The sequence below is a fragment of the Melanostigma gelatinosum genome (genome assembly GCF_949748355.1).
Source record: "Melanostigma gelatinosum genome assembly, chromosome: 1".
NCBI classification, from domain to species: domain Eukaryota; kingdom Metazoa; phylum Chordata; class Actinopteri; order Perciformes; family Zoarcidae; genus Melanostigma; species Melanostigma gelatinosum.
The window spans coordinates 13,215,195-13,229,652 of record NC_136634.1 but is presented as its reverse complement, the minus strand read 5'-3'; positions in this window follow the sequence as shown (position 1 = coordinate 13,229,652).

Genomic DNA, 14,458 nt, shown 5'->3' with positions numbered 1-14,458 from the left:
GTTAAAATGATTGGAGAGGAAAGGTTAGGGCAAAGCAGGAGGTTAGAAAGAGGAACATCAAAGCAGAACATTCTGAGAAAACGCATTCCTAATAACAATTTTAGATTTAGTTCTTAGTATAAATGAGACTCTAAAAATGGTACATTATTTTGCAACTTTCACCAACATTTAACAAAAGCGAGACACACACAAGAGGAGCACGAGTCCCAGTCCCCACGTACACGGAATCTGTATCAAATAAATACATTATATTGTTAACCACATACGATATTTTGTGTGTGCAAATTGCTTTAGCCCTCACTTTTCCTTCCCTCTGTCATTCATTGCGCACATTTATTTCAGATTTTTTCATGTTATATCTACAGTTTCTACGCATAATGAACAGGACTAGCTGTTGGAAACAGCTGAATCCCCTCTGTTGTTTTTTCCTTTCCAATTTATAATTTTTATAGTATAATAGTATTTCCAAGAACAGTAACTTTATCATGAAATACATTTTACATTATTTAAAACTTCACTTGCTCAAATGTTTTGCACTATAAGTCAATTCAGAAGAGTCAGTGGGCTGTGTTGTTAAAAGTCAGATACTTTTAGTACAGTAAAGAATGTCAGTGTTCCAATTACACATTCGATAATGTTTTCTCTGCTGGTTGAAGAAGCCAGACAGTGGGACTGCCAAGAGACTCCACCAACTGAATGCTATTTAACTGGCTCCTTCGCAATGTAAAACATCAGCAATCTACTTCACCTGAGTCTGATGGATTAGTGGTGAAGTTGACATTACAGTACAGTAGCTCATGATATATATGGAACCAACTGGACAACAGACAAATACACCTTGTCAGGTCCATCTCTCTGCTGATGGCGCCACTTAAATTCCAACAATCACATGGGCAAAGAGAAGTTCATGGAATTAAGTTACTTTCAAGCTTAACAGATGTTTTATGGGTCAAAGTGTAACAAATCTCATTCCGTGGAAAAACAAAAAAAAAGGTTCTAGTACTGAGCAAAGGACGTCGTCCCCCTTCCTTTTACATAATTCACAAATCTCTAATAACAATAAATCTCTATACTGACATATTAACATGGTCTTGCTGAAAAACCTGTGTGTGACCAACAGAAATAATCCACATTTTACATAAATACAGTGTTCCAAAAAACATTGCCAAACCAGATTAAAAATCTTAAATAGTCACTTAAGTATAAAGGCAGATTGATTGGGCATTTATTGGCCACTCCATCATAGTCTGAAGGGGAGTTCCCTGTCTTTTCTCTTAAACCATCCCAAATGAGATGCCAGTCTCACTCCAAACAGCAGACCCTCAGTGAGCTGATTCCTTCTCGTGGTGAATGATAATGACTTTAGTGGCAATGGTGTAGTTAAGACCTCTAACAGGCTGTATCCATCTGGATAAAGAGCCATCAGACAGTGGGAGGAGAGCTGAACTAATCCTGTAGTGAGTAGATGGGCCTCACCGTTATGCTAATGTGTGCTGGCGCTTGGAGGTTCCAGGGAGTGGAGGAACAAGTGTCACGCCACAGTCTCTGCTTCCCAAACAGATTGGATTAGGGGCTGGAACGGGCAGATCCCTTTCCGTGCTGTGTGGGATTGGCAGTGTTGATGCACCAGTTCATTATTCCAAGGATCATGTAACACAATCTGCCATAACTGAGGCCAGACAGAGTGATTGTTGGAGGTGAATTAGGAGTGAATGGGTCCTTGAGAATTGTACTCCACTCCTCTACTACTCTTTCCATGTTGATAACTGCAAAGTGTTTTCATACATTTGAAGTGGATGCCCGTAGCTTTAGCTCCTTGTAGTATATGTCACATCAGTAAGGTCCTGAAACACTGCCACTTAAAGTTCTTAATAATTGAGTCTTTGATTCTTACAAAAAATGCTTATGCAGACTTGTAAATTGGCAGTAAATCCTCCTGATCCCCTCCTCAAAGAGAAATGTGAGAATGTCCCCGTTCCTGACATAGGGGAGGTATTCAGAGCTTCTAACTCAAGTGTTCCCCACTTCTCTACTGAACCCCACTGAACTCTCTCAATTCACATCTTCTTCTACCGCATCCACGCACTCTCCCTAACTCTTCTCTAGCCTTGCTCTTTATTAGGATACATAGGTTGTTTTGATTTATGTTCAGATTTTAAGATATGATCTCATTTTGTACAACCTAATCTAAACTAATTAACCTTGACATTTTAGTTGTCTCTAAATGGTAGACAAGTCTTCTGTGTGTTACTTTGCAGATTCCAACATTTTCTTCAGCTTGCAGTCTTGTAAAGTTGTTAAATACTTCCTTTGCCTCTTACCTCTCAGCATAGCTATGGTTTAAACAGCTACTGAATAATGTTGGTCCAAAAAAAAGAGGGACACATCCTCGACTATGTGTGGGTTTTTACAGAGCCCAAAGGGAGTTGTGTGTTTGAAGGAGAATGCCCCTTTCTGAAGCACTAATTCAGCCTCATGGTCTAAACTATTCACTAAGACCGAGGGCCCAGAGTACTCTGACCATCTCAGAGTTCATCTTCTTTAACTCGAGAGGTATGGTGTGTTTGGAAGTGAGGCAGATCAGGACTGTGGAGTAGAAGTGGCAATGGATCTGTCAATACCTATTGAAGGCTGGAGCCCCCCATCAGAGTTCACTCAGCTCTCCTTAAACAATACTCTCCCCACCTCACCACGCCTCCTGCCCACACAAGTACACCCCCAACCCTCAGATCTCTCCACACACAAGCTGCTTCCCTCCTCTGCCTCTCTCTGAGCATCACCTCCCCCCACGCCATACCACTCCATACATTAACCCCCATCTGCTGCCATGTCTCTCCATCCCTCTACACCTATATACCCCACACTGAAAACTCTTTCCATCACTTTCTCCATTCCCCTTTCTACAGTCCTCCTTTCCTCTATTTCATCCTCTCTGACCCCCACCTACACACCAGAAGCCTTTGCAACATAATCCCCTAAATGAGAGGATTTGGCTCAGCAAAATTAACCACAAGCCCAAAAACAAGCAAATGAACCACATGTGCCGCCCACCTACCCTTTTCAATACCGGCCTGCATAGTTCACCCCTGCATCCAAACACCCAGCTGTAGTTAAGATTAGCTTTACAGCATTGAGTGATTGGAGCAGGCAGCATGCAAGAAAAACAAGAGAATGTGCATGAATAAAAACTACAGGTTCAAGGAATACCCTGTTAAGTTTTAGAAAAATATCCGTCGAGACATTTATGTTTCATCTGCCTTCAGTTCCTCTGAGTGGAATAAACCATAAGATAATTGAAATACCATTGTATGTTATATTATTCCAATGCCCCAGACGATATGAGACATACAAAGTGATGGACATTGAGTTGCTGCTTATGAAAGGACTGATGTTTTGTCATTGTGGGTATTATTGGCATTCATGTAAAGCACACACACACACAAACATGCAGCGATGGAAGCCAGCTGTGTGAGCCGGAAGGTCTTGGTATGAAAGAAAAAGGGAAGGCCTTTCTTCACCGTGGGAGCAACTGGAACCCTAACCTACCCCAGGGGCAACTGGGAGACAATATACAAGAAAGACACATTAAGTCTGACCACTACTGAACACTTATAATATTATTTAGAGCACTAGTTGGGACAGGGTGAAATCATATGTGAACGTGTCTGTCATCGCTGCATCAAGTGTGGAAAAACGATTTTCCAATCCAACTCTGCTATGTAAGCAAACTCATGAGAGTATGGCTTAAATAGACAGAGTTTGTTGTGCACTATTCATGCCTGAATAAATAACATGCTGTTGGTGATTTAATCTTTCTTAATGAAAAATGGATGAAAAATACAGCAAAAACCTCAGAGTTATGAATAAATTACTAGGAAGAGCGCATCGTCTTCAACACCAAGGCAACCACACCCTCATTGTGGCAACCAGAGGGTCCGCTACTGCAAAACTGAGACTGTGCAATTTGCCAGTTCATATCAACATACATTCTGTAAGCCCATCACAATTTGAAGGATAGTCATACAGCATTCTCAAATTTGACTACCGGTATATATATTAACAAGAATGCAAGCTCAAATCATTCACGACATCTCTCCTCTACAATACCAGTTTTCCACAGATGGGCATTCAAAATCAGATTAAAAGACCCAGCGTTTGTTTAGACCTGCTTCACTCTTTCACCAGCCACATCAATTTATCATCATCCATCAATATTTCAACCTTCGGGCTACCTGCTTCTCACCTCCACAGGGAACAACAAAAACACAGTTTCTCTCTGACCCATAAGTAACCAGCAGACATGTCTTCAAGTCATTCAAGACGTTTTGGTTTATGAAGTATCTTTTCACCATGTGGGAAAAACAGTACAGACAAGCAGAGTAGAGTGGGTGACATATGAACCAAATATTACATTTGTGAGCACAACTTTTGGTGACTTTATGAAAAGCCTTAAAGCTACACTGTGTTGATTTAAAGAAATGTAATCTGATATTTTTTCCGTCCTTCTTGCAGGTTAGAGTGCAGGGTCAGAGCAGGGGTTTTGCTCAACATTTCATCAGGACTCATTGCAGGATATCTCTAAGCACCTCTAAGCATTTTAAAGGGATAGTTTAGATGTTTTAAAGCTATTTGAAGGGTTGTGATAATAAATACAGTAATAAAGTTACTGTCTATCTAGCTCTATCGAAGAGGAAAACACCTTGCACAACAGAAGTTGCTTGATCGGTCAGTTTGTTTATGTTATTGTGTGACTTTGGTGAATCCGAACTACCCCTTTACAAAACAAAACTCACACACAAAACAAAGTAATTCAATTAAACTAAACTCCTTTGTGAAATTACTGTTGGCTGCTTTGAAGAGAGCATAGATAACAATCTCAGTTCCCCGTCCTAAAGGCCTTCTGCAGATGCTCCCTTTGTAGCAATCTGCCATCATGGTGAATCAGCTCCTATTCTAAACTGTACGTGTCCCAGCTGAGCATTTATGGTTGGGAGATACAAACCAGACATACAGTGCAGCTTAAGTCATATACCATGACTGCCTTAGCTATCTATTAATGGATCAACTGGAGAATAGTATTTGTGCTGTTGATTATTTTAAAAGTAACCATCACACTTGTGCTGTGATCCTGTCGGGCTTTTCCAAATACTCTTTCATGAACTGAGTCTGGAAACTGTAAAGTGTTCCTCTTGCTGAATGGCTTGGTGATCTTTATCTGCACTAATCAGGACAGCACACAAAAATCCTCTTCACAAAAATTGCAGGCGCAGTTTAGACATATGCATGTTTTTTCTGAAATATTCTGAAATCTGATCTCATCAAACCAAAGCAAGGTTTGTATTTTATTACAAATATTCAATTAATTGCCAAGAAGCAATGCGACAACAGTGAGACAACCAATCCTGAAAGCACGGTGTGCACTTTCTGGAAACTCTTTTCATAACTCATGTTGTCTTGGCTTTTTTTTTTACTTCACCATTAAATCCAGCATCTGTCACATAAATTATATATTTTACAAGGTTTGTAAAACTGCTGAAGGTTTACAGATTTAATGTACAAAAGTAAAAAAAGACCATGAGAGTAAAACACCTACGTTTGCAGAGCTCACATGTCAGAGCAGTCTCGCTTTCAGGGGGGGGGGGGGGGGGAGGGTATAGTGAGAGAGAAAGACTAGTTTGTTTCTGTTAACATTGTGTGTCCGTGTTTGTGTGCGCGGTGGAGACAGACAAGCTGAAACTCATCACTGATGCTGTATATTGACTCAGCTCGGCCGAGTGACAGCGCTCTAGACATCACACAGTTCACTCCCTTCATGCTCCGAATTGACGTGACCATACACTTTACGTTCTGTCTCTCCGTCACACTTCTGGTGGTTACCACAGTAAGCTCTGTATAGCTTGAGGTGTGTGTGGGGGGAGGGAAAGGTTGGGAAAGAGAGCGAGGACCATAAAGCACTAAAACATAGCCCAGCATGTAATGGTATACTTTCTGGAAGTAGACATAACAATAACTTCTTCGAGGCAAACCTGTGACCGACTCAAACCTCGTTTTTTCCACACGATGTGGGTAGTGTCAATGGCTAAGTAGTTCACAAGACACACAGGAGCTATTGTCTCTGCAGTTTCAGAAAGTTCCAACCTGCTGATACCCTATTCTTAGGACAGAGGCATCTTTCCCTGCCAACCCGTCCCTGCCAACTCATACAAAGTCTAGAAATAATAATCAACCTTCAGAGTTTTCTAATGGTTTTATTCCAAAAGGAAGAAAAATGTGACCCTTAAAAAAGGAGCTACTTTACCCTCTGACTGTAATTTTACACAACATGAGAGGCAAACTCAGAGACCACTGTCATAATATGCTGGTGCTTTTTGGGGGTCAAAGGCCAGAGTTCATTAAAAACCAATACTGGAGACTTGGGATTACATCCCTGCTGAGTCTTTGACCAGAAAAGAAGGGGGTCAACTAACCCAGCCTGTGTCCCTGTGAGGTTAAGTCTAACCTTTAAGCCTGTAACTCCAGTAATATCTCCCATTAGTGAAGTCACAACATGGACAGAACTAAAGATAAAATCATCCTGCTATATCTGAAAGAAAAGCGAGTTTCTCCCAGTCAGTAGGATGACATTTGTTTTAGTTTTCTCTTCAAAATGATCCATAAGACCGTTACAAACGTGATTCATATGAGTGTTTATAATATGCCGTCTCCATAAACTGCTTGGTCATGGTAAGCTGAAACCAATATTGACCTCCCATGTTAAAGTCGGATACTTTTTTGACATATATTTGTCAGTTACGAATGAAAAGAATACTAGTGCATAGATTCATGTTCTTCCCAAAGACTTTACATGTCCTTGTAATGCTCTCTTGTACATTTTAATCAAATGGCCTCGCTTGCTGACCCCCTGAATGTGCACATCAGCAGTGTCAGTTGAGCCTATGAACATTGTGTGTTCTGACATTTACCGATGGATTAACTGACCTTGTCAATAGCAAGGGAGTCTGGGGGAAGGAGGGGCTTGATCGATCGATCTGGGTTGTCTCTTTTAATGGGGCTTCTGGTGTTAAGCTGGGGTCAAACAGAAGGGATCCACGAGCTCCAGCCTTCCTCCTAGGTTTATACCTCCAATCAGAACATTGACTCTGACATAAACCCAATAATCCCTGGTCAGCCTTGGACTGCTCCGTCCTGACTGAATACAATCTCTACCTACTCTAAATCACTGTGGGCCACAAAAGATGAAGGAAGAGAAAGAGGCGTAAAGGGAGGACAAAACATGGGCAGCAACAAAACTGAAGAAAAATAAGCAAAAGGTGTGGAAAAGGAGAAGAAATGTTCATGCAAAACCCTTCAGTAGTGTTGATTAAAAAAAGGACCAGAAGACAGGATCATTCATTACATGGTGTGTTTTAAAAAGAGAATAATCTGTAGGTGAACATCAATCTACACTGTGTTCACACTATCACTGTGCAAAAGTATCTTCGAGTGGAGTCATTATTGGCCTGTACTGCATGGCATGACAGCTCCAGCTGTGCTCTCAACATGACATGAAGTGAGAAGCATCTTTCTCAGGTCATTAAGATACCAAAGACAGGGTTTATGTTTCAGCCCAGATAACAGAACCAACAGAAAACAACCTCTGGCTAATGTCTTCTGTCGCTGTTAACACTTCTCTGTCCCTGTCTTGTCTGTGTCTGTCTTTACTCATCCAGACAACGTCCAGCGTTCTGTAGCTCCAGCTAGAAGCTCACTTCGCTGAGGCCCCGGGGAGGCTGATAAAACAGCACCAATTCCACACTAATTAGTCAAGAGGAAATTGCACCTAATTTTGGCTTATTGCTGGACACGTAGCAGAAATGTGACACAACATCTCTTTCATCCTGCCCAGTCAGCCCAGGTGTTGACTCTAAATGTACCACGGGACACTCCCATCCACATTTTCAAAGAAAAATATATATTTTTCACTAGAACGAATATTTTGCATTTTTTCCCCATGTTATACTAACAACTCCACCCTTCTTTCCACCTCTGTCTTCATATATTTTCCCCGTTTTACCTCACAGATATGTCTTTAGACAAACATGCTTTAACTTCTGCTGCAGTGTGCCAGGTGCAGCTATAAATTTAACAAGGTTTTTAGCATCCTGCTCATAAATAATCTTGTGCCAAGTACCATTTAAGAGTCTTGTTCCAGTTGTATAATGCCTCACACACAAGCAGAGCCCTGCATTGAACCTAATATTTCATTGATGCAAACACTTCTCATGAACATGTTTTTAACAGATCAAATTCCAAATGAGTGCCCCGCAGACACAAACAAGTCATCATAAAAGGACATTGTGTTTAGTTTCACTTCTAAGTAGAAAGCCTGCATTCCTGTAAGTTAATACAGGGCACTCACTGAAGAGTTTCTGATTTAAATTAGGTAGTGAGAACCCCTGCAACCTGCAGGAAGAGAATGCGGTATTATTGTATGACCCCCTTAACTAAAGTATCAATAACTACCGAGCTTGTCATGGTCGAGTGAGAAAGTCTGTTACCTGACGGGAAGAGAGAAACAACATATATCCATCTCTAAATCTCTGATCACAGCTCTGATAGCGAGCACTCTACACTGAAGTAATGCCAATATCGGGCAAGCAAACCTGGGGGAAGAGCAAAAAGAAGTGCAGAAATCATTAGGGAGGAGAAAAGAAGCTTACAGCATCCTCTTTTGAAATGTGAAGAAAAATGGTTCAGCTGTCCAATTAAGCAGAAGCTCCAACCCAGAGACTCATGCCCAGGAAGGAACCCTTGGCCCTGCTTTCAGTACCCAGTGTATCACGCCACATTAGTCAGGCACCAGTCTCTGCCAAGGCATCAAACACAACGCAGTTACTGCTCTCCGAGTCTAAAATCTCCTTCATCCACCCTTTCTTTCCCTAAGTCCTTTATCTCATCCTCATCCAAGCCTCATGTTCTTGTGCTCGGGTGCCTCGCCACAGCGCCTATAGATGTATATAGTCTTAAGTGACCCACAGTTGAACGGAGATGAAGGCAACCACTGTTACAGTGAACGGACACATACTGGTGATGCTGCTGATTGCAAACAAAAACAAACAATCGACCTAAGAAAACCATTCCGACACACGTACAGTTATTGTTTTTCTGCCTGTGCCCCCTTGGCCTCTGTGTCCGACGGCTCTGCCCCACTGCCCGTGATCAAACAGGGTTACAGTGCCAAAGCTGCCATCGCCAATCACGCCACAGTGTTCTGCATCTTTCATGTGTCCGTCCAAATGGGAAACACTGTGTAGATGCATCATTTTGTTTTCATCATTACGGTGGATCCATTGAATATGACCACTCTGATTGATGTCAACATGGGTTTAAGCGGTTGATAATCTAGTTCTGTGCAGTGTTCACTGTTCCAAAGTTTCCGCAAACACCCTGTACCTATAAAGCCATCTGTATGTGAATAACCCCTCCGTATAAAACACAGCAGTCTCTCCGCTGATAATGACATGCCTTCTTTCGGAGATACATTACAAACTAGCACAGTGCCAAACCTACTTCTGGATATGTTGGCTTGTTTGTGTGAAACAATCAAATTGAGTGGAAAAAAGGACACAGTGAACTTCACCGCTCTGAATATGCAACAAAGCATAATTGAGAACACAATGTTAGCTACATTGTTAAATTGAGTAATTAACAGAACCCGCAGCAGTGTGTTACCATGCTTGGCTCCCTCTCTCTCTGATATGTGGTCTGCCATGCTGCTGCTGCATAATATATTGCGTCGTGTTGGAGTAAATGAGAAGAAGTGGCTCAACTCCAACTCAATATTATCGCGAAAGAACAGCTCGTGGGACACATAAGACCATATTACACCACAGAACAATAACAATGTTATGAACAAACACAAACTCAAGCTTATTTATGATGTATATCTATGAAGTGTAAGATTTCTTCATGCCACAATCTTCACATGAGGTTTCTATTCTTGTTCTTTGTTTTGCTTTGCTAACACTGACTAACTTTTATTTGACTGGAAATTAAAGTATTACGGAGCTTTTGGAGACATTAGTGACCTTTTGACTGCAATCACTCGTGCTTCCACAGACAAGCTTATCATAACCCAGCCCCACCCCTTCACCCTGCACTCCATGGGGAGGAAGGTCAGCAGTGTGAGGGGGAGGAGCGTGAATTAATGGCACACTTAGAGGGTCTTCTCAAAACAAAGTGAAACTCACCTCAGGACATCAGGGTCATTATAACACTCTGCTCTACAAACTCACTTTTTCCTTCCTAAACAATATAGAGGCAAATTAAATACCACTCAGGTTCTGTTGTCTACAATGCTTACTTAAGATATCTCTACCCTGTCAAACTGAATCATAATGGAGCAATATTACACCACAAAATACAAGTACTGCAAGAATGAATAATAAAATAAAGTAAAATACAAGTTAATTAATTCAGGTTTAATAAGAACATGCTTAGCTAGCTAGTTATTTAGCAAGCTACTCATCTGCTATTTACGACAGTCTCTCGTGAAAATCAGTCTATCTCAATGTCTATATCAAACCTTCCTTTAATTTGCTTCACTGCAACAGCAGTTAGCAAGCTACAGTGTGTTGGTCACCTGATCGCAAGCTGGTTCAGGTACATCTTTCTTGAGTGGGAATTCAAACATTCTTGGAGCTCTGAGTTATGTTCTGGCAACAGCAGGTCGGGCATACACTTCATATCTTTTTTAGTAACATTACTGCATGTAGCTAATGCTACAAGTATGTACTACAAGCTGTACTCTGCTTTTCCTGCATGCCTGTAAGACATTGTTACCTACTAGAAAAGTACCACGGTAAGCTAAAGAAAACTAACCTCCCTCAAAGTCCCAACTAATATAAATCTTTAAGATAAACCAGTTGGATGACACTTTAATGTCTCACTTCCTGGTGCCATTCTACAGTAAAAGCAGATAAGAGTGATAACGGAGAGGCAAAAGATATTGTGTGAAGGAGTGCAACAGACATGTCGATTCATCATGTCTTAATTAGTCTTACATTCATTAACTTTATCTTAATAACGCTCTGCTAAAATGAATGACTCATTTAGCTAATTAGAATATCTGTGTGTGTGTGTGTGTGAGTGTAGAATTCTGTGCCTTGGAGAGACTTTAGCAAATGCCAAATAATCGCGTACGTTAATTTATTAAGGCTTTGTCCTTCACTGACATATAGGCTTACTTTAATTCAGAACAGGAGTCACAGAGGGGTTTCACTCACCCCGTTTTCCTGGAATGTAGTTTGGTAAATGTGTGTTTGTGTGTGTGTGTGTGCACCAAGTGGTGCGATGGGGGTGTGATAGGTAATATGGAGGGACATGCCCAGCTCCCCTGTTCCTCCACGCTACCTGCACCGACAGAAAAGGGTGAATCTGATACTTTGTCACAGTTTGCAAACAGAAGCGTCCGGTGGGGCAGAGGGGTTCACATTATGGGTCAGCTAGCATGAACTAGAGCACCCATCTGTATCAGCACCGGGAGGGCTTTGGGTGGACAGGATGGTGTGTGGCTGATATGAAGGCGAGCACTGGAACAAGAGAGGAAGACAGGATGAGGAATTTAAAAAAGAGCGTTTGCATCAAAACAGGGAGAAAATATCCCCAAAAAGGAGGTTTGAGGTGGATAGATGGGTAAGTGAATGAGAAGCATATGGTTCAAGGAAAGAGAAATGGAGCTGTGAGCAAACTCCAATTTATCGAATACAGTACACAAATACCTTACTGCAAATTGTACAAGCATGTGTTTGCACTAAATCAAATATTGTTATTTTCAAGATGAAAGGCTGCTGTAAAAGAGAGCTACTATGTTGCTCACAGTTTGAGGCAGTGATTTGAAGGAAATCTGAGCTGGTGAGAGGGGGTTCGTTTTTCTAAGATAACCTTGGAGATAGTAACTGACAGAGGGTCAGAGATTTAGACACAGTTCAGATATATCATCACAGTGATGTGAACTAAAATGAGGATAACGTTTCAACAGTAACTAACCAATCAGTACAATATTACAAGAAAAAACAGCTGTGTTGAGTTAAGATTGCAAAAACAGTCAAATGACTCGAGGCCATTCTTGTCTGATGTCTGCACTTCCGGTCGGGCGGATTCATACGCATTAATACTGACTCTGCAAAGACCGAATAATAGAATCCATATTACTTTTTTAAATATAAGATATGCTGACTATCACCTTTAAAATACAGATTATTTTCATTTGTTTCTGTTTAATTGCTATGATAGTATTATCTTCAACTAATGTCAAGAAAGTAGCCATCATACCATGTTTCACCAGTGTCCTTCTCAACAACTTCATTTACTATGTCCATTACATGACTTTTGCATTTGTATTTACTATGATTGTTGATATAATAATAATTATAATAATAGTTTATTGAGATGAGATTTCTCCTATAAGCCCCAAGTTGTTGTTTTTTAAGTCTCACCTGCACAACTAGCTTCTTTTCTTTTGTGTGTGTGTTTCTGCTGCTTCGTTTTATTGTTCAAACATATAAATCGGACTTTAGTCAGTCCACACAATGGCATAATTGGATTGTTTATCTCACTTTTTATGGTAAATATTTCCTTTGAACTTTGATAAAATAAAATCAGTACTTTGTTCATACATAGTCCACTGTATTATGATATGAAGAGGGAACTTACATAATACAACTGGTATGTGAAGATAGATAGTTAGATATTTGCAGTTCATAGGTTATAGCCTACGTATAATCCTCAAATTGTATAATTTAATTACATTTGCATTATTTCCCAATCTCTGGAAATCATTAAAGACAGTACTGCTAATGTTGAAAAAAATGTTTATATAAGAGTAGGTGCAGTTGAAGAAAAACCCAAAGCTGTCTTTGGGAATTCCTCTGTCTACGTCTTTTCAAAACTACCCAGCAGACAATTGACAGATGACTGATTCGGTCTGGATCCCTAACGAAGTGTCTCTGGTGAGAGAAATATTTAACTGCCAGCAAACATTCAAAAGGAATGGCTGTTTCATAATGAAACCATAACAGCCACTCTATATGCTGTTCGTGCCAGTGACAGAATGCAGTGGGAGTAAACTAGTAGCACATTTCTTTTGAGCGAAGGCTTAATTACCCCTCACTCGTTGACCCTAACACTGTGTGTGAAGAGGGTGTAATGAGAGGAAATAGCATAAGTGACTCCATGCTTTCTGCCACCCTATATGATGACAATAGACAATGGGGGAAGCTACATTTCCAGTTGTTTTCAAGAGAGATGTTTCACTGGTGCAGCACCGTATGTGTTATTCAGACGGTGCTCTAATACTTATAGTCATTTCAGAGCAATTTTAAAGAACAACATAGCTCCCCTGGTTGAAGTAATTTCCCCAGTCCCTTCCAAGCCTGAAAAAGCAGAATCTGTTTTGTCTCGCTACAGTTGTGTTTTTGCATAGTTCATATTCAAACATCCAGCTCATTTTTCTTAGAAAACGTTCACATTTTACAGGATCTGGTTGAGCAGTAGCAGGATAGTTATGCAAACTCCTCTTATCCTCGCCTCCATGTGGTAACGGTCAGCTACACTTAATGAGAGGTATTCTGTTGCACTGTGCCCAGCAGAGAAACATGTGCATGGTTCTGGCTTTGCAACAGCTGACCATGTGAGGGGAAAAATGTAGACTAATCGTTAGGAGACAATGCATTTTCACGTCAAGCTGGCCCAAATGTAACGCCTCAACAGAGATTCAGCACTTTGTGTATCCCCGAAAAGCAAGGCTGCAACTTTGCAGAAGCTGGGACACTGATAATGACATTTGCTCTGTTTGTTATATTTGGCGTTATGGTATGGCTTTGACTTAATAATGTACAACAAATGTGAAAATATGTCACTCCGTCTTTTTTCGGGGGGTTTCATACTTGCTGTTTGTAATTATGTGTCGGGTATGAAGTGGTCTTGTTGAGGAGAAAGCCTGCTCTCTCTCTCTCTCTCTCTCTCTCTCTCTCTCTCTCTCTCTCGCTCTCTCTCTCTCTCTCTCTCTCTCTCTCTCTCTCTCTCTCTCTCTCTCTCTCTCTCTCTCCTGAGACAGGGCAGCTGTGCGCTATCTATCTCTCTCTACTGATGTGTGTGTGTGTGTGTGTGTGTGTGTGTTTGTTACAGTATTTGGAGCAGCTTGAGCCACTGTCAGCACCTTTAACTATAGTCCCTATAGTGCTGCATGGCAGTAAATAAGCCGTAACGCCTTTCAGCCTCTCACTTAAGAGAACATAGCTTTTAATTAGATACTTAAAAGATCAGTGTAAAAACATACAGACGTGAGGAATAACATCCCTAAGAGTACTGCAAAATTCACACAGTTATTTGCAGCACACTGCGGTAAATTCAATTTCGCTGACTAACTTTTGACAACATACTTCATCACATTACAGAGGCAGGATATCTGATCAAAGTT